Source organism: Sciurus carolinensis, chromosome 8, assembly GCF_902686445.1.
Source record: "Sciurus carolinensis chromosome 8, mSciCar1.2, whole genome shotgun sequence".
Lineage (NCBI taxonomy): Eukaryota > Metazoa > Chordata > Mammalia > Rodentia > Sciuridae > Sciurus > Sciurus carolinensis.
Window position 1 is genome coordinate 108,289,126 of NC_062220.1, and position 23,357 is coordinate 108,312,482.

Genomic DNA, 23,357 nt, shown 5'->3' on the forward strand with positions numbered 1-23,357 from the left:
ACTGTGTTCTTCCACAGTTAGCATACAACATTCCTAATCCTACAAGGCAGTAACTATTATTCCTGTTGCACAGGTCCAGATACAAGAAGGGACAACAAGCACAACAGGGATTCAACCCTAAGTCCACACCATGATATCACACCCTACCCTACAATTAAACTGTGCTTCAACACAGAGTTGCCTGGAATCTTGACTATGAAGTGTCTTTTATCACCTTTCTTCTGTGGACTAACAAAAGAGAGAGAGAAATAAGCCCCTCTACCCTGCCCCCACCCAATATGCTGAGCACAGGAGGCCATGGGTAAAGGGGAAATACAAGGGCTGGGTTCCCACTGCAAACAGGGACAGTACAGCCAACAATGCTAAAAAGCCAAAAAACAGAGACAAGCAGTAGAATAAAGGCAATACCCGAGCTCCCTGACCAACAGGTCAAAATCCCTGCAGTCATTCACTGCGTTTCAGACTTAAAAGAGAACGATGACCAAAAAAAAAAAAAAAAAAAAAAGGAAAAAAAAAAAAAGAAAGAAAGAAAGAAAGAAAAGAAAAAACGAAAAAAACACCCACTTTTTACTCACTGGACTAGGAATGAGACTGTTAGTTTAGACAGTGGTCTCCCCAGCCAACAGCTACCTGTGTGTCGACTCCTCTGCCCAGGCCTCCTATCAATACACTGGCAAGGACTCCTGCCATCAACAGAAAAATGGCAGCTGATGAAAGGGACAGTCAACGTGTAAACAGGTGATCTATTTTTCTGAAGATGGAGGGCAAGGAAGACCGACGAGTACATATGGTCAATTTGTTGAACTCCAACAAAAACGTAAAACCTATGACAATATCTTCATCACACCAATGCTCATTAATTGATATTTTCCTTCAATAGAGCAGGGGTTTTCATGGCTAAAGATGCAATATTAAAAAATGTGTTTAACCAAGGCTTTTAGACCAAACTATACGCCATCAAGGTTTAAAAGACATCCAGGCAGACCTTGGCATTCTGTTTTTAACAGAGAAAACAGGTCCAGTTACCCCGGATGCCCGTATCTGCTCATTTCCCAAGCTGGTTCCCACACTGCTACCCACCACTTGGCTAAGAGATAGCGGATGAGATATCTCCGAGTTCCTGTTACAGGTTTTTATGGGGACAGTTATTACTTGTTACATAATATTAAGCAATTAAGATTAAAAATGGTTACATAATACTGTCCTACAGCTAACATCAACAGAGGTTCTCGCGATCCCGGACTGCAGGCGAGCCGGCAGCCGGCAACGGTACAGCGCGGCCGAGACCGCCGGCCATTCGCGTTCGCGAGCTCGCGGCGAACTACCGACCGCTAGGGCCTTTTCGCAACACGCAGCGCTGACCTTTTCCGACTGACCACTGTGACCTTGGCTTCTATCCCCTACCCCCAGCCCCCCGATGATATCCCCGATGGGAGAGCCCACCTGCGTACCTGGAGAACCCGCTACCGCAGCCTCTGCCGCACGGGGTCGCTGCGTGCGCGCCACCGGCCCGGGGAGGGCTCCGGCGCCCGGCACTGCCCGGCGCGTGGACAGCGCTCCGCATGGACAGCGCTCGGACACGCGGCTCGCGCTAGTTCTCCACAGCTCCGCCCCGACCAGGGGCCTGCAGCGCAGAAAACCAAATCGGAGGGCCGAAGGCACGGCGAACACCAGGCGAACGCGCGCTAACACGCTAGGCGAACCAATGCCGCCTCCGGGTACGCCATCCCGGCAAGGGTGCTATACCACCCCGCCTCCCGAACATGCCCAACTGGACCCACCCCCATCACTGCACAGGTGCCGGGAGGCCAGTCCAGCCTAGCTGGACCCCTGTCCACGACCGCACTCCTCGGCTTCCAGGAGACCGGACACCGCTAAGGACAGGGACGCGGCTGGGTCCTTGCGCACTATGGGAACCCCAGGACCAAACCCATGTGACGCAGCCACGCCCCGAGCCCCAGCGGGGGCCCTCAGCTGCCCAATCCCCGGATCCCTGGTTCTCATGGCAACCCTGAAGAACCTCTTGCTCCCAGCATTGCTTCTTCCCCTCCCCCACAGGCCCCCTCCGCCCTGATGGGCAAAACACGTACGCTGGCCGTTCTCATGACGCCGAAAGTCCTCCGTATCCACCCGTTAAACCAGATTCGGAGCACTGGGCTGAGTGGTGGGTCCCCGATAAGTCAGACACGCTACCAGCAGAACCACTGTCCTGAACCGCATGGGGGGGAGGGAGGGCTGAGTGACCAGGGCCAGCTAGTTCTGTGTTTCCAAGCTCACTTTCGTCTCACGACCCTTACTCAAAATGTCAGAGCAAAAACAACCAGGAAGGAAGAGGCTTTCTCTGGAAGCCACAGGCATAGCGCTATTGGACATCAACGAAAAAGTAGGGTTCCATTTAAATTAAGAGTTAGTAAGGAAAATAATAGATACTGTATATCAAGCATCTGCTATGCTATGCAGTAGTCACTATCTCGCTCGCTCGCTCGCTCGCTCGCTCTCGCTCTCTCTCACACACTCACACACACACGAACCTGCAACAAAGGAAGCAAAAAAGGTCGGGAGATATTTGTGACTTCACACAAACGCGCGCGCGCCCGCGCGCACCCACACACACACACACACACACACACACACACACACAGTCATCCCTCACTATCCTCAAGGGATTGATTCCAGGACCGCTACTGATACCAAAATCCGTGATTGCTCAAGTCTTTTATATAAAATGAAGTCATATTTGCATATAACCTGTGCTTATCCTTTATACTTTAATTCACCTCTTGATTACTTATAATACCTGATACAATGTAACTGCTATGTAAACAGTTATAGTATATTGTGTAGGGATAATGATAAAGGAAAAAGTCTGTACATGTTCAATAGAAATGCGATTTTTTAAAAATATTTTCAACCCATGGTTGCTTGAATTTGTGAATGCAGACAGAACACATGAACAGAGAAAGTCAATTGTATATAAACACAATCATGCAATAAAGGGAGCAGAAAAGAAGGTTTGGAGATACTGTTTGTGACTTTAACAAGGTCTCAGAGCAGTAGATTTTACAATCTCCCCTAACACAGAACATGGTAGAAAAAGCTAGAAGTTGTAGATATAAGGAAGACAGTGACAGCCAACAGCAGGCAATGGATTATGAAACTGAGATGCTACGCTACATTCGCATCTACAAAGGGAGCAGGGAGCTTCGAAAACCCGGTCTGGGCACTGTGTGCAAAACAGCAGAAAAGCTGCCCAAATCCAGCAGGCTCAGAGGCCAGCTCCAATCCCTAACTGCACCAGAGTAAGAGGCTGTGGAAACTACGGATGTTCACCCCAGGGAGCCGAGGTTCAAAGGTGGTCAGGACCACGAGATTCCAATATTGTAAAGTCGATCAAACAAAAGCATATTTGAGGCAGGTTCTGAGAGAAAACACTAACAGAGCATTAAACCCGAATCAAAGGGTAAAAAGCCCTTCTCTCAATCCTGCGGACCACAAATAGCCTAGCCTGCTCCTGCCTGCTCCTGGAGGCACTGCATTATAATCACATAAGGTGTGAAGGCTTTTCACTTCAACTGGGCACCCTCTAAGTGGAGTTGTTGCAGAGTGAACATCACAAGGAATAAAATGGCAGACGGAAGCACAGAATCCAACCCTGAGATCCTATTAAGACTCAAGTATAGAGAGATGTCATACCTCACCTAAGGCCCCAAGAAAGGGGCTGGCAGGGAGAATCTGTGTTCCTTCTGTACACCAGATTCACTGGAGGCTTGTCTGCAATTCTGATATGGTGACTCCACCCAACCTCTGCAGTCAACACCACAAAGGTGGCCTAGCTGTCCCCAAGCCTCCCTGCTTAGCTGTTCTGTCTGGAGGGTGAACTCCTTTGGCTGAACATCAATACCCATCCTGCAGCTCCTAGGCTATTTACATCATACAAAGGTCTTCCATAACACTCTTCCCTAATTAAAAAAAAAAAGAACCTAGCTCAATATAGCTCTTCCTAGATGTAGGAAGAACAAGGGGGAAATGGTCTTTTGTTAGCAAGGAACATTGGGCCGGGTTTGTACCTAATGACCTACTGGACGTGTATTTCACTCTGCTAGGACAAAGTAAGATAATCTTTTGAAGATAACAAAACTCATGGTCCAGGGGTAACTGACTGAGGAATGTATAAGAGCTGAAAGCTAAGTCATAAAATAGAAAAAGTTTGATATACCCAGTGGAAGTCCAGAAAAATCTCACAAATTAGAACTATCATCAGAGTTGGAGGGAAGGCAACATTCAAAATAAGAGGATGAATTAGAAGTCTAATCAACAGTTAGACCACAAGCCCTCTCCCTGACTCCCTCAGACAGGTAAGTGAAGGGGCCTCTTTTCTAGAATCAATGAGACAGGTCTCTGGACCTGGGTCAGCAGGTTCATTCAGTTCTTTGGTTCTAGACAGAAAACTGGTCGGTCAAGGGTTACCTCCCTGAGCCTCACTTCAGAAGGAACAAACAAGGATTTTCAGAGTCACGGAGAAGAAACCTGAAATCATGGGTGTCTCCTCCACATAACTGGGCAGCTAAGCATCTGTCCATCAGTCAAAGACCCCACTCACAAAGGGCTCACAGGATAGAAGACTTCCAACTTCCCACAGGTGAGCTGTGGGCCTCACCTCTCTGGGCCCTGTCCAGCTTTCCCCATTGCAGAGCATGCTCCTCCCAGGGTTCCCATGTTCCCTTCATGGGAACCACTAGGTGCCTGCCCACCAGGCTCCACAGACTAGCAATACAGCAGCACAGATACACCCCTGGACCATGACAAGGGCCACTGATAGAAGATACATCTTCTGCTCCTGCCCCCTCCTCAAGACTGTCCTGAGGATCAGAAGTTCCTACCACAAGTCAAGCCCACACTGGAACCCTGGCAGCTTCACTGAGTTCCATGCAGTGCCGCTCAGCAGTATCCCTTCTTCCTGCCCCCCTCCCCCAGCTCTCCCACCCTTCTTCAAGCACACAAGTGTTTGCCATAGGTCTGCTTTCCAGGTAAGCCAGACACAAACAAGCAGAAAAGTAAAAAGAAAAGTTTAAAATTGAAGAGAAGAAACTACGCATGAAAAGTTTAAAAAAAAAAAAAAGTCTCTCCAACTGAGATAAAAGGAGCTATTATATCTATGGAAAAAGGAATCTCATGCCATTGAAAAAAAAAAAAAAGAATATTTCCTTCTGGTGTTAAAAATGTGTTACATGGGCTCACTGGCTGTAACCATGCTGGTTTAGGATTTGCCATAGTGGGGGAGATCACAGGAGGTTGGGCAATTGTACTGTGAACCTAAAATGGCTCTGAACTAAAATCTATTAAGAAAAAAAAAATCAAAGAAGAAATAGAAAGGTTCTTAGAAATTAAAAATATTAATAGAAACTTAAAATCAAATAGGAAGGTTAAAAAAGTCAAATTAAGGATATAATCCAAAACCTGAAACAATACAACAAATAGAGAACAGCAGAGTAAAATAGTAAGAGATCCAGTCCAGAAGGCTAACAACTAAATAGCCATTTTAGAAAAGAGGAAAATGGGAAAAAAAGAAATTAAAGATTTTACTCAAAAACATGTTCAAGACCAGAAAGAGGGCTAGGGATGTGGCTCAGCAGTATAATGCTTTCCTGGCTTACATGAGGCCCTGGGTAGGATTCCCCAGTACCACAAAACAAAACAAAACAAACAAACAAAAAAAAAAAAAACAGAGAGATTTGAGTTTCCAATTTGAAAGGAACCTCAACACCCTGCATAATATATGCAGACCCAACAAGACACATCTTCAAGGAACTTCAGAATATACACACACACAGAATACCCTAGAAGCTTCTACCATAACAAAACGAAACAAACAAAACAAAAGCCAAAGCCAAAAAATAAAAAGAAACACTTTGGTGTTCTTTCCTACCCAGAATCAAAAATCAAATGAACTTTATTCTCAACCCCATGCTGCCTAAAGACAGTAGGTGGCCTTCACATTTTTTGAGGGAAAACTCTCCAATTTAGAAACTTATATTCAGGCAAATCATTAACTGCGGAATTAGAACATTTTCAGACATGCTAGGTCTCAAAGTTTACATCCTGTGTACTTCCAAATTTGGGGAATACACGAAGCAAGAGCAAGTCATGAAATCTAAAAGAAAAGCAAAGGGCATTTCCAGGATGATGGAGATGAAAGATTCCAAGATGACAGCTGTGCAGGGTGCCTTCAGAGTGACCGTTCCAAAGGGCACCTGGAAGACTGCTTGCAAAGATAAAACCAGCAGATTACCTAATGCTTCTGAGATTCATATAACTGTGTAAGTTTGGGGGGAGTGAATAAAAACACGTAAGCAGAAACAACTCCAGGAGAAAACAAAATATCCTATAAGATAAAAAAAAGTTTCACTGTATACTAACTATATGGCTCAGATATGAACAGCATTTAGGATACTGTCCCCTCTCTGCATAATGATCTCGACAAATTTACCAAGGGAGACTGGCAAAGTAAGCATAGGATATGGCAATAGGGCGAAACCTCATCCTGCATGGAGGGAAGTTAAATAAGTATGTGAAAACCCCGGCTGTACTAGAGTGACAGTGGAATGGGGGCAGATTGAAAGGAATTGTAATACATTATTTCAGATCTCTGCCTCTGTTTAGAAATATAAAGGTAAACATGGGGAAAAAATGCTGATAATCCCGGTTACTTCTTGGGAATTATTTGACTCCTTAAACTATGTCCCTCTATCACTAATTTAAAAATAAATTGAAAAAACAGTCTAGAAGTCAAGGAATTACAAAGCCAGGTGCCCCTCCAGATGAACACGGCACACATTCATGTAGTGGAGACAGTGCCTCAGCTGGGGAAGGAGGGCCACAACAGGGGTGTGTGTCTGCATCCCCTCACAGTCTGAAGGCCCCAGAGTGCAAGGTAGGGAGGGCAGGCAAGGCCTGGAGTTGGGGATGACCCAAGAAGGAAGCAAGGAGCTTCTCTTTTTGCTTTATTCCCTCCTCCTAGGCTCTACCATCCCAATAAGGAGATGCAGGCCATGGCGCATAATGTTCTCATATCTCTAGGAACATCCTGGAGCAGTTTCTGTGAGACCCACACAATTTTCATTGGAAGAGAACAGGCAGCTCCCTAGAAATGGCAACGTGGAGGCTCTCAGGGAACACGCCACAGCCTGTGCTGGGCCAGGTGACGCTGCCAGGGTGGCAAGGAGAGCAGCAGCCTCTGCCTGAAGCCAGCCCATTCAGGACAATCTAAGGGCCAGTGGACTCACCCAGTTCCACCTTCTTCCCAACACAAAGACCTTCTAAGGGCAGTACTCCCAAGCAGAGCCCCAGATTCAATGCAGGGCACTGTGCTCAAGCAGAGGGTACTGTACAAACATTTAAAAGTCATTCAACTCATAGCAGGTTTTCATCACTCGAAGTTTCTTCTGGCAGGGAATCCTAAAATTATTGCTCTGGGTAGTATTCTTTATCTAAAATGCCTGGTACCAAAACTGTTTTAGATCTAGATTTGCTTGGTTTTTTGTTTTTTTGTTTTTTTCAGATTTTGGAATATCTGATCACAATATTGGGGAGGGAATCCAAATCTAAACATGAAATTCATTTATATTTCATATATACCACATACACATGGTCTAAAGATAATTAAATACAATATTTTTTACTAATTCTGTGCATGAAACAAAGTTTCATGATGTAGAATTTACCATTTATGGTATCAACTTGCCACTCAAAAAGTTGGGGACATTTTGGAATCCTGGTTTTCAGATTAGAGATTCTCAAACTGTATTAGATTTGTAATAATATTAAGGTTTTTATATTAAAGAGAGTTCAGGTTGGAGTGCCTACACAACCAGGAGTGATATGCACTGAGCTCTTTCCATGCCATGTGCTTTAGTAGCTCATGTTAGTCGGTAAGCTAGCAGCTGCTTGTGCCCAGGACCATTTTACTGGCTCAAACACTGCTAGGACTTCAGGGAGGAGTGGGGCTGCCCACCAGCACAGTCCTTGGATGGGATTCAAAGGCACTCCCCAAAGGCATGGTCAGTATGTCCAAGATGAGTGGCTCATGCTCATCTCATTCCTGGCTAGACACCAACCTCAGGGGCCCAAAGACAAATGCCACAGGCTCCATGAAAGATCTTTCTGTTCACCCAACACTGCAGCCAGTTGAGCTCGTGCCTTTCAGGGGTCTTTGCATCTTTTGCTACAGGTCACAGGGAACCAATTTTTGATGCCTGTTATACACTATTATCTGTTTCAAATGGTTTTCAGCAAAGTGAAGTCTACGATCCATCACCTCTCTTTGATCTTAGCATCCTACCTGTGAGGAGTTCAAACTGCCATGCTAAACATAGTCAATAAAAAGATTCTTAACAGTGACAGTGGCCCATAGAACGTTCAGATCAATTCAACAAGGTTTTGCACAATGAATGTGTGCAAAGCACAGCAAGACAGAACTACGAAGAGCAGAGTCCCCTTTCTAGCACTTTAGAAATGAAGAGAAAGCAAGTGATCAAGCACACAAACTACTGTAAGGTGAGACTGTACAGTACTGCGAAGCATCGCCACCAAAGTCACTGTGTGCCATGCACTGCGCCTATCACTCACACAAATCTGTCATTCTACTTTCATGATAACACTTAGATCTGAACATTCCTATAACATCTGTTCTACGAATGAGGTTAATTAACTTTTTCAGTCTCACCAGACTTGTAAATGGGAAACCAAGAGTCCAACTGAGGCAATGTGCCTCATGGAATGGTTAGTGTGCACTGCTGCCTTGGTCAAATAACAAAGAGGAAGAATATGATGGGAAAGGCTATCCCCTTCCCCCAATCCAGTACCTATTCCCATCACACAAGTAAATGTTAACAATAAAAAGTCTACTGTGTTGCTAGATGCAGCACAAGTAAAAAGCTCTTTGAATTTAAGATCTGCTCAAGGAAAATTCATATATAAAGTAGATGAATGAAAAATATTAATACTCTAAAATAGGAAGAAGGCAAATCTCCTTATTGTCTATATGCCAAAAGCAGAAAACAGAACCACTCATTTCCACCTCTGAGATGATTTTTGATAACCCTAAGAAATGGTTTTTGTTGCTGACATCTCAAAGGATAATCACACCATTTTTCATTCCATTATTAAAGAATAACTTCTTGGTCTGTCTTTCCATGAGTGAGCAGATGGTTTTAACCTTCCCTTTTTTTTTTTTTTTTTTGTACGCACAGTGAACAGGTCCTGTGCTCACTAGGAACGTGGACAAAAGCCTCCAAAAGAAAAGTGGTAGGAAAGGTTGCTCTTCAGAGTCTGGGAGGGCAGCCAGAAGTAAGGTTTCCAACCAGGAGGGAGAACAGATAGAGCCCCCTAAAAGTGTACTGCTCAAATAATATTAACACAAATTCAGTACCATCAAGTGCTTAAATATATCAGAGCAGTCATACACCCATTATTGTGCACATCCTGAAGAACACACCCATGATCCCAAAGCACCTGATTGCCAAGCCCCACCACGCAGTTTGACTACCTAATTTCTTCCATATTCTCCCATTCTTGTGAATTGAATTTTATTAGAAAATAACAAATGCAACATCAAAACTCATGGGATGCAGCCAAAGCAGTACCTAGAGGGAAACTTCTAGCTTTAAATGCTTATATTAAAAAAAAAAGTCTAGATTCAGTGCCCTAAGGTTTCTCCTTAAGAAATGCTTAAGAATCCAAGAAATTCTAAAACTCTAAGATGAAGCTAAAGGCACAATAGATGTCTTTATTGAAGTAGTGGTTTGGCTTCTATACATTGTAAATTTTCTGATCCACCCAGAACATCAAAATGAAAAACAAGAAAAAGGAGGAAATAAACTTCTATAGATAAGCAAAAAATAAGATAGATTTTTAAGAAAATCTCCGTTAACAGAAAAAGCTCATTTAAATTTTTAACATAAAACTGAGTGCTTAAATCAAAGACAAGGTAAATATTTTCTCCTCACAAGTCCATGCAACTCCACACTACTTTAACAGATTATGCCGTCAATGTGCAAATGCACATGCTTCTCTCCCATGAAAAAGGCTCAAAATTCCCTGCAGTTCACTCTGAGTTCTATCAGGTTAGCAACATAATTCCACTTACAATCTAAATACATGCTACTATCCTGCAGGCTTTTCTTCCCCAGTAGTTAAAAGGTGGACAAAATTCCAAGGAAATAAATTCCTTAACTTATGCCACCTTTAAAGCATTCGTTTTTATTAGCTGTTCCAACCAAAAAATTCTTCAGCTCTAAGATGAAGATAGATTTTTTCGTTCAGTCAGGAGTTTGAGTTCCATACATTTTAAAGTCTCTGACCCAGCTAGATCATCAAAATCAAAAGTTCTGAGCCAGCACTTAGATTCTAACTTTATTCTTTTCTCCTCCAGAGGCTGACAGGATGCAGACACAGTCACTATAAATGGGCCAGGGCTACCTTGGGTTCCAATGCTGGCAGTCGATAGCATACAAAGCTTGAGACGGTTAGCTACCATGAACTTGCCCAGCTCTGGTTTCCTGGTCCACAGATGAAAACCATTTTAACCAATTCAACACTGTTCCAAAAGTCTTGCAGACCACAGGTGATATTCAACAGGTGACTTTAGGGGTACGCAGTTTTTCTTTTTTAATTACAGTAATCATAACTACCATATCAAACTTATGACTTCATGGACATCAAGGTTTCTTCCCAAGACAAATGTGTATTCAAGTATAAAAAATAAATATTGGTAATGGTTTGGTCAATATGGCATTAATCTTGAAGGTTGAGAGTCGGTGGATTAAGTAACCATCCCAGAGCCTCCCAGTTGTTCAACTGTGTGACTGGCAGGACATACTTCCTCCATGCCATTCTCCTTCAGCAGTGGATGTACTTTTGCACAAGCATAATACACGTAGGACTAAAAAGAATCCAAAGCTTAGGCTCTGGTGACAGTACTGTCATTTGCCAGCCCCTATGACCTAAGGCATGCCAATTAACCTCGTGAGCCTCGGTTTCCAGACCTGTAAAATGGGGATCAGGGGGACTATACAGTGGATTAAAAGCAACAAGGCTTTTGAAAGTGCCTTGTAAACTGTGAAATGCTACCGAAGTATCAGTGGCTACACTTCTCAGTTACTGCAATGCCTGCTGGGCATGTAACTCTGTCTGTCCTTAAATTCCCTCCCTGTAATCTGGGGATTGGCCTGTGCAGCCCTTCTCTTTCAAGTGCTCCCAGTAAAACTCAAATATTATGTGCAGTAATCCTGGAGTTTTGATTTTTAACAGAAAAACCTGGACATCAGCGATCATTCCTGGGAAAAACATTTGATTTCAGGGCTTTTACTTAGTAAAAACTTTCCTAAAAGACACTTCACCATTACTTTAGTCAGAATCCCCTCTGCTGTAAAAATCTAGATTTTACCTCTCTGTTCTCCTGGAAAGAGGAGCTCTAGGTCAACTCTTGTTAAAATATTACCATCATTGTGCTGTAAACCCTAGTCTATGCCTGTTGCTGCGCTAACAACATGTGTTCTTAGTAAAACAGAGAGAAACGTTAAATAGAACACCATTTCTTGAAACTCAGGGGCTCCAAACAGCTGAATCAGCATTTTGTGAAACAAAGTCTTCTGGGCCTGGCCTTTTAAACAGCAGCAAAGAGAAAGTTGTGCAATAACGCATATTTACTCACGAGCGCTACTTGTTTTGGTCTTTTCTTTGCATCTCTTGAATGAAACCTTTTCAAGAAAACATTCTTTCAAAAGCATCCTAAAGATCAAGGCCCCTGTAAAAATCACCTGTGGCTCCACTACTTTACCACAACGTTTCGTCAAAGCAAACTATAAGAAGTTCGCCTTTCTTCCAATCCCAAGAAATTCGAACACAATAAAAAGTAAAGAATACCCTAATTTCCATAACGCACATGCTCAAGGGCCCTCGCCAGGCAGGCGTTTGGAGAGGCAATCAGCAAAGGCGGAGAGTTGCATCAGAAATTTCCTTCTGCAAACGGTACCGCTCTTATCACGTTTCCACGGCTGGCGGGCGGCTAGTTCGCGAGCCCTCAACTTGGTGTTAGGCCCCAGCGGCGGGTAACAGGGTCACTTCACAGGACCAAGAAGAAGAAGAAGAAAAAAAACCCTCCGTCGGAGGCTGGGCCGCGCTCGGGACTTGGGAGTGTCTGGCACCGCTGCCCGGCCCGCCTGGGCGCGCGCGCCGAGGCCCCGCCGCGCAGCAGGAACACCCGGGGCTCCAGGGGCGCCTGGGCGCCCACCCTTCAGGGCGGCGGCCCCCGAGAGCGTGGCCTTGACCGCGGCCCCCGCCCCAACCCCCGAGCCGCCGGCGTCTGACAAGATGGTTCAAGAATGCGACGCTCGGGCTCCACACCTCCCCCCAGGGGTCGAGAGCGCAACGGGGAGAGCCCGGCGGGGCGCCCGGCCGCCTCTGCAGCGTACCCGCAACCCCGGTCCCGCCTCACAGCACCGCCCGCCTCGGGCCTGGGGTGCAGAAGCCCCCAGCCCTGAGGCGACGCCCTTCCGTCCGTTGCGCCTCCGCGGGGCCCGCCGTCCCTGGCCGCAGCCGGCCAGCGCGCAGACAATGACGGCGGGGACCCGCCCGGCCCGCCCGGGCCCCGCGGCGGCGCGGACCACAAAGTAACTTGCTGCCGCGCTCCCCGCCCAACTCCGTACCTGCCGCGGCGCCGCTCCTCGCCGCCTCCGCGTGGCCGCCGGCGACACTCTGCGCAGCGGGCGGCGAGCACAGGGTCCCCTCGGGGCGAAGACGGCGTGCAGGACTGTCCCGGGCGTCCCGCACCGCCGCCGCCGCCCAGGGGCTGCGCGGAAACTTTGGGCTCCGGCGGGTCTCCGAGCGCCAAGCCCGCCCGCCCTCTCGGCAGCAGCTCCCTTCCCTTCCTGCCTCCTCCGGGCCTCCCCACCCCCTCGAAGGGCTTTAAACTCGGCCGGCCCCGCCCGCCCTCCCCGCCTCCGCCTCCGCCGCCGCCGCCTCCGCCTCCTCCCCCGGCCGCTTTTCCTGCTCCTCCTCCCGCCGCCGCCGCCGCCCGGACCGCTCGGCGGCCGCCAGCGCGGGAGGAGCCGCGGCCTGGGCGCAGGGCGTGGCGCGGGGCGCGCGGGCCCAGCCGCCTCGGGGGCCTGACGCGCCCGGAGCCTTCTGCCCCGGGCCAGCGCACGGGAACACCTCCTGCTGGCCCCCGGGATCCCCCGACACCGAACCGCGACAGCCGAGCTCCGGCGGCTGCCCCAACGAAAGACAAATCCGACCCGTCCCGAAAGGCATTTTGTAAACGAATTGTTTGAAACTCAAAAAGTGTTAACTGTACAATCCAAATCCTTTAACGCGGGCGAAGCGAACGAACAGCGGCTGGCGGTCCCTGGCCCGGTGAAAGGCAACCTGGGTTTGTTCACAGGCGGTCAAGTCTGTGGCCTCGCTTCTCCAAGCCTCAGTTTCTTCGTCTGTGTGTGAGTATTGGAGTGCGGGCGAAGTGAGAAGCCCTTCATTTTTTCTTAATGCTGGTGAGCCTCAATGGCCTTATCTTCGAAGTGGGGGAATAATGCCAGCCTATAGAGTGATGTCCCGGGATTCAAAGAGGTCATACCGGGAACATAAAATGACTGCTCAACAGACTCCGGAATTAATGGAAACCATTGTCATAAATATGATCCTTAATGTCTCTATCTTGTCAAAGTTGCAATACAGATAGTGTGACGATGATTATGTCTCTTTCTGGGTCTTGGAGTTATAAAAACACCTATTGCAATAAATTACCTTCGTTGAGCAAACACTTTGTGCAAAACATTCAAGAATGCTCCTTTTTAACCCTCACTCTGGTCCTCTGAGTTGATTCCTAGGAGATATCTACTGTACAGACCCGGAAACTGAATCTCCAAGTGATTTCCGAAGGTCAAGTAGCGGGTAAGTTCAGGGCAAGAATTGAAAACCATCCATTGTCCCAAGCTTTTTTAGGCATTTTTTTTTATAGCTTTTGTTTCTAGCAATAGTTGTTCTCACCTTAGACCAATGTAATCAATGAAAGGTCATCTTTTCGTATCACTGAAATGGGCCTCTCCAAAATTTCTGTTCATTGTTTCAAGTTCAGAATCCCAGAAAATAAAAATCAAGAGAGAATAATGTGAAAGGAGCTTAGATTCCTGGAAGAAAGGAGCACAAAGGACTCTTATTGTAGATAGAGAACACAAAAGAAAATTAAAGAGAAAACTGTTTGAGTCAACTACTTGCAAGTTTATAAGCTTTGAACATTGTAGCTATGCAAACTGCTCTGATCAGAAATCCATGCCTACTCCAGCCAAAAGCCTGACAGGTCATGGGACTTTTATAGATATTTGAAAGTTTCTACACACTTGGACATGGTATTTTTTTCAGAATCATTTGTGGGTAAGTTCCACATTCCATGGCCCCTTTCTCTTCTGCACATTGATGTACTTTTTCTAAGAGTGGGGAGATTATCTTACGTAACCACAAAACAGTTACCAAATTCATGAACTTATGTTGATAAGATGCTTGTATCTAATCTAGGTCTGTATTCCAGTTTTGCCAGTTGATCTGATATACTTTATAGTATTTCTTTCTCCTTTATTGTAAGATCCTTTCTAAGACCAGACATTGCATTTAGTTGTCTCAAAATGTGTGGGTTTTCAGATATCACTATCAACGGAAATGAGATGGAAATAAGTGTCAAGTATTCTCATCCTGGCATTGATCCTTAGATTTCCTGAGACAGGCCCTCATTCCCACTTTTCCTGGCTCACTGTAGACCTCAGTGAGTAGGACCCATCAGTACTACTTTCTGATACAAGTTCATGAACTTGCCACTCTTGGGGTTGTAGAAGATGCAGCTGGCTCCATGATATGTTCCTGGCTGAGCCAATCCTGTGTGCAGACTACCTGAGAAATTTCTCATCCCCCAAACTCCAAGTATCCCTACCTATATGCTCCCTTATAGGACAGCAGCCCCACAATATAAAAATGATCCTGGAAAACCCCTCCTCTTGGCTTTATAGTTCAAGCACCTCACCAAGTGGAAATGTATGAGCTAGATTTAGGTGTCAGGACAAGAAACAGGATTCCATGATAGTGAAGAATTCAATTATCCAAACATGAGCTAGAAGGTTTATTCAACTGAAAGTAGAGAATCTGATAGACTCTAATTTTTAATTAGTAATGAATTGATTAACATTTGTCTCCCCTGTTGGCTGTAAGCATGGTGACGGTGGTAACCATGTGCCCTTCACTAGTGTCCTTCTGGTAGGGGGGAGTCCCTAGCACAGAGAGGGCATTAAATGGAACAAGTCATGTTGAAAAATAGTTATCATGCAAATGAATTTATCAGTAGTGTAAATGAATGGAATAATGGAATGATTCACTGTGAGCCTCAGGCACCATCTCAAACATTGCCAGTAGCCTTGGCAAAGGGAAAGAGAATACAGTGAGTGGCATCCTGATGGTTAGATGCTCTGACCAGCTGTGGTCCTCACTTCTCTCACTTTGGTCACAGCTGGTCCCCCAGCCCAGCCCCCATTGCACATGGTGCATGCATGTGTTGCCTGGAAGGCAGAGCTAGAAACTAGTGATCATCTGCACAAAATACTGCCCACCAGCTCACCTACATGGGGCAGGGTGTGATCTGCAATCATAAGACATCGTACCTACCCCAGACCAGGAGGAGCCTGTTCACACTGAAAATCTCCAGGCTTATCTAGGTCCTACAGCATTTACACCTTGTGGGTTGATCTGCATTTTTAACAGACTCCCAAACCATCTGCATGTGCACCAGTATTCCAAATACGTCAGTTCTTCAAACCCTCTAAACCAAAGAAGATAGATCCTGCCTCCAGAGTCCAGATGTGAAGAGACTGGTCGTGTTCAAGGAGGGCTTTCCAGTGATGGTGATGCCTCCGTGGAGTCCTGGGACATCAAACATGGTAAGTAAAGCGAAAAACTAAAGAAAGGCACTTAGGTCCAGGGAGAGGCATGCACTTTAGACCAAAGACAGAAAGACCTCATAGTTACTTAGTCATAAAACTAAGTAGCTACATTTAGTCATAGAACACTGGGGATGAAACTTGGGGAAGGCACACAGTCAGAAGATTTGATCAGACACCAAGCTAGAGAGGGAAAAGTGGACATATTCATCAGGCTTAGGCATTTCAGAGTGTATAAGATATGCCTGCCACTGAGTTTACCAATATAATTCCCACCCTCCAAACTGGAACTGCCCTGTGTATAGGTACCTGGCCCAGGAATTCCAGTTCCTTAGGTACGTGAATCAGTGGGCAGTGATAAACTTTATCTGGGATTCTGAACTGGAGGAGGGCTGGACCAAGAAGACTAGGTGAGGACAAGACAGTCAGCTCAGTATACACAGTTTATGAAAAAGGAAGACCCAAATAGATGCTCTCCACCTCCCCTCTCCCTGGGTCTGTGCAACTCTTATTTAGAATTTCTATGAGACTACATGTTCCTTGTGATACCATAATATAAGCTCCCATGTTCCTGATAGCTTGAGTCCAAATAACTTCACAACCCAAACTGGGGATTACTGAAGAATGTTTCTTCAGTTTGGTTTACTGAGGTATGATTTGCTGACAGGAAAATTCACTTTAAAAAATGCATTTCTAGAGTTTAGAAAGATATGCACCTGGGCAACCCATGAAGATACAGAACAATGATGACCCCCCAAATTTGCCTCATAACCCCTCCCAGTTGATCTCCATATTCCTGACAAATATTAATCTACTTTCCCTCCTCATAGTTTCTCTTTTTTGATTGTCTTCTGAATGAAATAGCACAGAATATCATTTAGCATGAGTACTTCCCTTTTAATGCAGATTAGGATTCCACTGTATGAAATTGCACATCAATTTTTTCATTCATTCACTAGTTTTGGGATAGTCTCAGTTTTAGGCAATAACAAGTAAAACTGCTAAAAGTATTTGTGTAAAGGTTTTTCTGAAAACCTAAATTTTTATTTCTTTTTGGTAAGTAACTAAGCAAAACTGGGAAGTCATATACTCTGTTTCACTTTATCAGAAACTACCTATACCATTTGCATTCATGCCAAAAAATGTATGAGTGTTCTAGTTGTTCTATACTTTGATCCACTTGCTATTGTCATACTTTAAAATTTTAGCCATCCTTATTGGTACATAGTGATATCTCATTCTGATTTGAAGTTGCATTTTCCTCATGGCTGATAATGTTGAGTATCTTTTCATACACTGACTTGCTAAGCCTATGCATTATTTTGTGATTTGTCTGACCAAACTCTGTGCCCATTTTTTAAAATTGGTTTTTTTTCCTTATCATTGAGTTCTGAGGGTTCTTTATATATTAGGATATGTCTTCAACATATATGTATTTTACAAATATTTTATCCCAGCCTTTTCATTTTTTCAACAGTGTCTTCCAAAGAGAAGTTTTTATATTCTATATATTAAATCATCAATTTATCCTGTCATGGTTTTTGTTTTTGGTATCCTATTTAAGAAACATTTGCCTAACTCAGTAAAGCAACAATTTTCTTCTGCTTCCTTCTACAAATTCTACAGTGTTAGCTCTTACATTTAGAGTAGTATTCCAATTTGAATTCTTTTTTTTTCTTTCTTTCTTTCTTTTTTTTTTTTTTTTTGTAGAGAAGGGTCAAGGTTCTTTTCACATCTGAATATCTGCTTGTTCTACTGGGTGACTTGAAGAAGTCAAATGATTCCAGTTGAGTTTTTAAAATCTCCATCAGGTTTTACTGTGGGTCAAGAAGACCAGTTTTAGGAGACTTTGCAGGTGGGAACAGTGGTGGATGTGACAAAATGGATGAATGAGAATGGACAGATTGGTTAAGGGTAGTATAGAAAAGAGGTTCTAGAGATGGGATGTAGGTGATTGGACGCATTTAATGGCACTGAAAATATAGTTCAACCTTATAGAGGGATTTGGAAGGTAGGGAAGGTCTCAAAAGGGGTGGCCTGTACAAATGGTCAACACATATCTTGGGTTTTTATTGTTTTTGTTTGTTTTGGAGTGGAGGTTGGTTTATACTGTACTTAACATTTTTAGAAAATAATTCAAAGTGTGAAGTTTTCCTATAAAATCACATAAATTGCTTCTTTTTGAAAATCAGCAGATCTGGGCAATATGGGCCCCCATTCTCATTTCATAGCAGTGGTCTTTGGCTGGGCAGCTAAGGTGGCCTCTTCATGGGGTATGCATGTTAACACAGTCTGCTTCATGCAAGGGCTCAGTCCCTTTCTGCTGGAGCCCAATAGCCCTGCCAGGGACTTTGAGAAGGTCCCATGTTCCAGTAAGTTACCCATATCTTTAAGGCTCAATTTGTCACCTGGAAATGGGAATCAAAAGTCTCCACCTCTCTGGTGACTCTGGGATTAGTTGAGACCATGGGGCAAAGAACACAATGCCTATCATAGAGAGTCAGGGTGCAGGGAGAGCTTGTGGTCCTTGCCACTGTGGGAAGACTCTGTCATGGAGCAGTGCAGGGAGCATGGTGAGTTTGCACCTTCCTGGGGCACCCTCTGAGACATCTTCATCTTAGTGGAAAGACAACTACAACCATTAGGATGCTTTGGGCTACAGGAAACAGAGCAAGGCTCACCAACATCACCCAGAAATTAGGAAACTAGATTCAGAAACCTAGGAACCAGAAACTAGTTTCAGAAACCTAGGAACTACCCAGTTTTGCCTCTGGTCAACCTCAGGCAAAATTTCCCTGACATTTGTCCCCAGTAATGTCAAGATCACAGAGCAGGTACTGCCTCAGGCATCAGTTCCCCTGACCACTGTGTTCAAAGGGCACAAGGGGACATTTCTCCTCCCTCAACTCATGCCAGAAACCTCCAGGAGATTTCTATTCACTCATCAGTATCTAGGACATTTCACGGCATGAAGGACCATCCTAGCAGGAAGGAAGTGAGGAAGTGAGCATCTTGGTTTGTGTGTGCATGTGTGGTTGGTACTGGGAATCAAACCCAGGGCATCATAAATGCTAGGCTGCTAGGCAAGTGCTCTGCCACTAAGCTACTGCCCAGCCCAAGTGTCTGGCATTTTTAACTTCTGTATTTGGGGCAGTTTCTACAGCAAGAAAGAAGTTTTGGGGATAGGGGTGACTGGTAAACTAACAACCAAAAGGACCTGGACAAAAGGACATGACTCTTCTAGGAACAAAAAAACATCTCATTTAGATGTAGCTTCCTAATAAAATACAACCTGAGAATTAGAATCCTAGGGATAGCATGTGATTCCAAATCCCTTGATAATCCAAACCTAGATATCCTCTAGATATCTTTTTTTCAGCCTCAAAAAAAAAAAAAAGAAAGAAAGAAAGAAAAAAATCAACTCAGCTTCTTAACTAACTCAATTAGAAGTTAATTAACCACTAATGTCATGCAAACTTTACTTAATGAAATATATCTTCATCCCAGTACACTTCATGATCTTAATAACTCAAGATCCATAGCTAATAGAAGAATCCAGAATAAGGGCAAAATTACTTAATTGGTAAAAAAAAAAAATAATGTAGAACTAGCAGAGATTTAATATGAGCACAACTTCCATGGTGTGTGACAGGGCAAAGGAATGTATGTTTTGATAGCAACACCTTAATGTTTAATTTGTGAAAGCCAGATAGTATTTCCATTATCCGCATCTACTCTTTAAAAGGATTAATCTGCCTGCAAGAGGTGTGAGACTACACAGAAAATAGGACAGATAATCCTGGAGATGTACTGGATAAAGGATCACACCGTTGTACTTAGAGTGATGAGAAGCCCCATCCAGGTGGAGGGTGATAGAGTTCAGAGGGGTACCTGTGCCTCTATTAGCCAAGTATGACTGTTTGAATTGCACTGAGGACAATTACATTTTATAATAATGTGCGAAGAATCATTCTTATTTTTTCAGAAGTATAGCCCGTGGTCATTAAGGAGAGCTCTTCTGATTTGAAGATTGAATGGCCATTTATGACAGTTTTTTCCAGAAGAAATTGGTTTACCCTCTTCTTCCCATGTGTTTCTATTTCATCATCATCTTTTCTTTCCATTCCTTCTTCATTCTCCAAATTAGCACTATCTCTTAGTACCTGTCCCACATAGGCAGGGGGTATATATATATATATATATATATATATATATATATATATGGGTATGTGTATATATGTATATGTATGTGTTGTGTGTGTGTGTGTATTTTATATACATATATAAAAATCTATCTATCTATCTCCATTCATTCATGAGCTGGTAAATATATATATTTCACATTAGACCAGTAACTTTGTATACATATTTCAGTTGATCCTCACAATAAATTTTTAGGTAAACATTGATGCCTTACTTTTATACTCAAGGAAAACAACTCGGAGAAGCTATGAGCCATGTGACTTCTCAAGGTCACTTAACAAATAAATGACAGGGCTGGAGTTTGAAGGCACATTTGTCTGACTCTGAGCCCCACCTACCTCTTCCCTCTATTCTGAGCTGTCTCTACTGTCCTTTCTTATCATTTTATTATTTGCCATGTAACCAGTTATTTCAACATATGACCTCATGGGATGTCTTTTGTGCAAAATTTTTCAATAGATTTTAATATCATAAACTTCTTACTCTTTAGGATAGATACTCTCAGTTATTTTTGGATCATAAGATGTGAACATTTCTATTTGTGAATGCAAGGCGGAGGAAGGGGAGGGCCAGGAGAAGAAGATATTAAGTTCTTTATTGCTGTGAAAGATTTTAACCTTCCCTTCTCCTCCCACTTACCCCTTGCTTTTAGAGGATTTGAGGATTTGGTCATGAAACCAGCTGGGGAATTCTGACCTCCTGGAGCCCAGACACAGCCATAGTTTGGGGATAGCACCTTGTTAGGTAGACCCAGAAATAGACAGTAGGAAGAAGAGTCATCCTATAAAGGAAGAAACCAGGTCTGTGGTAATGCAGCCAAGCAATAGATCCAAAAAGTCCAAAGGACATTCATGTCCTACAGGTGGGTGACCCTTATAGGCAGTGCATCACCAGGTGTCCTTCAAATGTATATCATAGGGCAAGTTGATGGAAGGGGTCAGCAAGGCACATGCATGGAAGGACGTCCAGGGACAGAGATTCAGACAATCCCTGGGCAAGAACAAGAGAGAGCTTCCATCCAGCAGGAAACGAGTTAGAGTTCAAAGCTTGTTTACAGAAAAGGGGGGTACCCCACTTCTGGGACTGGGGCATGACCTGACTTCCTGAACACCTCTGTGAGGTTCTGTCCTTTTCCCCTTAGGATGAGATGAACCCTAGCATCTGCAGAGGTCTTTGAGGGAAAAGTGGATGAAAAGAACCCATTTATAAAGCCTGTGATGCGGAGCATTCAGGGACCAGTGGCCTTGGAGTTGACTCATTCAGTTAGCAAATGCTGATTAAATGCTCACTATCTGCAAAGCATCATACAGATACAAAGTAATTAAGAAGGCAATTAGGAGTTTGGCATTGATGGTCTTATAAAGGCTTCCTTAACAAGACTCTGGGGGTGTTGGAATAGGCTCCTTAGAGAAGCTCTGATCCCCAGAGCAGAGGTACCCCCAGGAGTGTCTCTCACCAGGAGTGCTGTACAGACCCTCCAAACTGTCATTGGACCCGGAGTGTTCGACTCATCCAGAGTCCAAGGAGACAGCCAGGGCTCCATGCAAGCAATCAGCAAGGACTGCACTTAGCACTGCTTTCTTAAGAGCTTCCATCTCTTCATGTCACATAAACTGCTAGGGGACTCCTCCTGTAGAGGTCACTGGGAACTTCAGAAACAGGGACCATCTCCCATGAAGGCAGCTCTTCACAATGCCTGGTGGAGGATTGGTTTGGGGCTGCATATTCTCTTCTAAGTACTTGTGCTTTGGAGTCAGAAACGGATACAAATTCTACCTTCATTTCTTATTTAGTTGTGTGATTTGGGGCAAATTATATAGACTTTCCAACTCAATTTCTTCAGCTATAAAGTCAGGACAATAATTTTTACCTAAAAGAGTTGTTTTAATGGATTTTTATATTTTACTTAATTGTGTCCATAATGATTTAACAAGCTAGTGCAGCATAATAAACCAACTCAAACCTAGTAGCATGAAACAATTATGTATGTGATACTATGAGTCATTGATTGATTGATTGATTGATTGGTAGATCCTAGGGATTGAACCCAAGAATGTCTAACTTTGAGCTACATTCCCAGCCCTTTTTAATTTTTATTTAGACAGGAGGGTCTCTCTTAGGTGCTTAGGGCCTCACTAAGTTGCTGAGGCTGACTTTGAACTTGCAGTTCTCCTGCCTCGGTCTCCCGAGTCACTGGGATTACAAGCATGACCCATGCTGGGTCAGTAATTTAGATGCAGCATGGTAAGAATGGTGGTACTTTCCTCTTCTCTACCATATCTGGTAATCAGAGTAATTCCATGTCCCAGAAATACAGTGGATGGCTTAGCAATGGGCATGGGAATCAATTCAGACCAAAGAAGAGTAAGTAGCAGGGGTTGTTTATCAGGGCTGCCAGAAAAGGAGTTTCCTTTTTCTCATAGGACACAAGCAGAGACTAAGAAAGTGTGGAACTGTGGGTGCACTGGCAGCCTTTCTGGCTCCATGGGGCATTTGCTGAGGAGGAAGCTGACCATGCAGACCTCAAAGGGGAGCAGCAAAGGAAATGTAGACATCTGAAGTCACCCCAGACCATTTAACCCTGGTACTCCCATTCCAAGAGTGAATAAATGTCCCCATTGTTTAGGTTTTAAACTGCTGTTACTTTTATTTGCAGCTTAAAGCATTATGACTAAATTAGTTGGTCACTAAGATGGCATGCAATGCACACCTCATAAAGAGAAGGATTAAAGGGTCACGTTTCTTCACAGAAGCCTCTGGTCCTTATGCCATCACAGAACAAGGTACTCCAAATATTCTTGAGTTAGGTAGAACTTCTTGATCATTTAAACTACTCTTTTATAAGATTTAGGTTTGAGAGTGGACCTTCAATCTTCAACACAGGCTTTGGACCAACCACCCTGCCCTCTAGTTCACCAATAACTCTGGTCTGAAACAGATTTGTGGATGTTTTTGGAAGATGCACTAATCATCCTAAGATGCTTTATTTGTATTGTCTTTCAAAAAGATATCTATATACACACAATGACACTTTGCTTTTCAGAACTTGTTAGGGAATAAGGTCACCTACATCCATTTCTACCATATTAATCAAATATCTCAAAGAATCTCTCCAAATATGAATGCCAAAATACCCTCACAAACCCCGAAAGACATATACTTAGGGACACCACCACACACACT

General features: G+C 44.1%; 1 protein-coding gene and 1 long non-coding RNA gene across 5 annotated transcripts in view; one reads left to right on the top strand and one right to left on the bottom strand.

Moving 5' to 3' along the window:
• Grb10 (growth factor receptor bound protein 10) overlaps positions 1-12,942 on the bottom strand; it is a 198,334-nt gene extending 185,392 nt beyond the window's left edge. For 2 of the 3 annotated variants that reach the window (XM_047560075.1, XM_047560074.1), the window contains exon 1: positions 12,705-12,839. The gene's annotated coding sequence lies outside the window, so the exon portion shown is untranslated. Of the gene's footprint in view, positions 1-12,704 lie in introns of all 3 variants that reach the window. The other variant, XM_047560076.1, reaches the window with a different exon arrangement.
• A 7-nt stretch (positions 12,943-12,949) lies between these two features.
• The window catches only part of LOC124990260 (uncharacterized), a 34,652-nt gene continuing 24,244 nt past the window's right edge, over positions 12,950-23,357 (top strand). For both annotated transcript variants that reach the window (XR_007109724.1, XR_007109723.1), the window contains exons 1-2: positions 12,950-13,944; positions 15,796-15,971. This is a non-coding gene — a long non-coding RNA (uncharacterized LOC124990260). The remainder of the gene's footprint in view (positions 13,945-15,795; positions 15,972-23,357) is intronic.